The sequence below is a fragment of the Symphalangus syndactylus genome, chromosome 12 (assembly GCF_028878055.3).
Source record: "Symphalangus syndactylus isolate Jambi chromosome 12, NHGRI_mSymSyn1-v2.1_pri, whole genome shotgun sequence".
NCBI lineage: Eukaryota > Metazoa > Chordata > Mammalia > Primates > Hylobatidae > Symphalangus > Symphalangus syndactylus.
The window spans coordinates 93,145,236-93,148,301 of record NC_072441.2 but is presented as its reverse complement, the minus strand read 5'-3'; positions in this window follow the sequence as shown (position 1 = coordinate 93,148,301).

Sequence of the window (3,066 nt, the reverse complement as noted above, 5' to 3'; positions counted from 1 at the left end):
CACTCCCGTGATTATATCTAATGTCTGAAAACAAGCTTGCCTTATGAAATTTTAAGGCCAGGTGCGGTGGCTCATGCCTGTAATCCTAGAACTTTAGGAGGCCGAGGCAGGCGATAGCTTGAGCCCAGGCTGGGCAACATGGCAAGATGCCGTCTCTACAAAAAATACAAAAATTAGCCAGGAGTGGTGGTGTGCGCCTGTTGTCCCAGCTACTTGGGAGGCTGAGGCAGAAGAATAAATTGAGCCCTGGAGGTTGAGGTTGCAGTGAGCCATGACTGTGCCACTGCACTTCAGCCTGGGTGACAGAGCGAGACAGAGATTTTTTTAAAAATAAGTAAATAAATGTTCAACAAATGCAAACACTGGGAAGCAATGGATAAATTGTGAAAGAAGTAATGGTGCCCCATCCTTCCTCTCCTCCCAATGGCCTCTTCATTGCTTTTGTTGCCTGTCTTACCATTTATTCCACCGTAATGACTAGGAGGCTAACCACAGCTCTGTTCCTGATACAATACTCCTCGTTTTGCAAAAGCCGTTAGGAAGAAGGAATCAAATATAGAATTTGCTGAAGGGCACAAATATCAGCAGTATTCAACTATACAAATCCGACCTAATGACATTCAGCTAAATCTGGGAAGTCAAAGATGCTATTCACCCTCTGTGACAACTGTTACTGCTTTTTCCTTTTTCCATCCAAACTTTTTTCAAAGAAAGGATATCTTTTGACTAGGCCAGTTACTAAACTTCACTGAAGAAGAGACATGAAGAATGAAGTGATTTCATGTAAAGGCACAGTTTGTGGAGGTTATGCCAATTCCTGCTCGGGCCAACATGTTTCTTGCTTAAGAAGTCAGCGAAACTCAAACTGCACAGCATTTTCTTCCTTCCCGGCATATCTTTACTCATATGGCAAAGTTGCAACCATGTCTTATTTTAATAGGAGTAAGTGTAGATATATCTCATTCTTATATTGAGCCAGTATTGCTTTTTAAACATACGGGGAAGCATTGTTTTTAATATAGTCTCATTAAGTTAAAAAATGCAGTAAAACATCATCTGAAGATGTAGATGTAAAGCTGGTTGAGTAATGATATTTTCATTTCACTCTGCACCCTCGAAATTCACTAAACCATTGAAATTAATTTTTAGGAAATAAAAGAACAACAAGAAGAGAAATCTCTCTCTAAAGAAAAAAGAAAACTTCACAAACCCATCCTACAACCTATAAAACAGCCACTTAATAACATTAAGTTTGGGCTAAGATGATAGGCCACAGGAAAGCCGAAGGCAGAAAGAAGGCAGAAAATGGACAGATTGCAACATGGAATGTCTGTGAATTAAAGCAGAGAATTATCTCTCATTTCCTTTTAGATGGCCAAGTTTTTTATGGATTTATAAACACTGCTATGCAAAAGATCTTAACCCTTTGTCTTTCACACAGATTGAATATTTTCTTCTGAATTTTATATTTCAATTAAAATTTTGCATATAACTTATTTTGTTTTGTTATTGCTTTTGTTTTGTTTGGGGGTAGGGTGCTTTTTAGGTAGCCGAATATATTATCTTCCTATCTTTGGTGCTGTGATTAGAAAAAAATGCTATAAAATTCTTTACAGCACTTTTTAAATTAATAAGACTGTATTAAAAACAGTGTTTCCTCATATATTTATGAAGTGATAGTGGCTCAATATAATCATGAGAAATATCTACATTTACTCCTATTAAGGTAAGACACATTGCAATTTTGCAAAAAGATGAACTAGAGAGCATTTATCCTGATATTTTGCCAAAATGTTAGTTCATCTGAAATTGATATTGAAATTTACCTTTTCCAACAAACTAATTAACCCAGCATTGAATAAACCAAACTTTCTGCTGTCATCTTTATCACATATTAACTTCTTATATATACACTAGAGTCCTGTTTTTAACTTTTTTTAAACTTTTTTAAGTGATATTGCGAGATTTTTTTTTTAACTTTTATTTTGGGTTCGGGGATACATGCACAGGTTTGTTATATGGGTAAACTCATGTCATGGGGGTTTGTTGTACAAATTATTCTGTTACTCAGGTACTAAACCTAGTACCCAATAGTTATTTTTTTCTGCTCTTCTCCCTTCTCCCACCCTCAAGGAGGTCCCAGTGCCTGTTGTTCCCTTCTTTGTGTTCACGTGTTCTCATAATTTAGCTCACACTTGTAAGTGAGAACACGCAGTATTTCGTTTTCAGTTTCTGTGTTAGTTTGCTAAGAATAATGGCCTCCAGCTCCATTCATGTTCTTGCAAAAGACATGATCTCATTCTTTTTATGACTGCATAGTATTCCATGGTGTATATCTACCACGCTTTCTTTCTTCAAACTGTCATTGATGAGTATTTAGATTTATTCCATGTCTTCACTATTGTGAATAGTGCTGCAATGAACATATGCATGCATATGTCTTTATAACAGAATGATTTATATTCCTCTGGGTATATACTCAGTAATGGGATTGCTGGATCAAATGGTAGTTCTGTTTTTAACTCTTTGAGGAATCACCATACTTCTTTCCACAATGGTTTAACTAATTTACACTCTCATCACTCCCACTAGCACACTGTATAAGTGCTCCCTTTTCTCTGTAACCTCACTGGCATCTGTTACTTTTTGACTTTTTGAAAAGAGCCATTCTCAATGGTGTGAGATGGTACTAATTGTGGCTTTGGTTTGCATTTCTCTAATGATCAGTGATGGTGAGCTTTTTTTTGAGATGGAGTTTCGCTCTTGCTGTCCAGGCTGGAGTGCAATGGTGGAGTCTCGGCTCACCACAACCTCCACCTCCTGGGTTCAAGCGATTCTCCTGCCTCAGCCTCTCGAGTAGCCGGGATTACAGAAATGTGCCACTGCACCCGGCTAATTTTGTATTTTTAGTAGAGACAGGGTTTCTCTATGTTGGTCAGGCTGGTCGTGAACTCTCAACCTCCGGTGATACGCCCGCCTCGGCCTCCCAACGTGCTGGGATTACAGGCATGAGCCACCGTGCCCAGTCGAGCTTTTTTATGTATACTTATTGGCTGCATATATGTC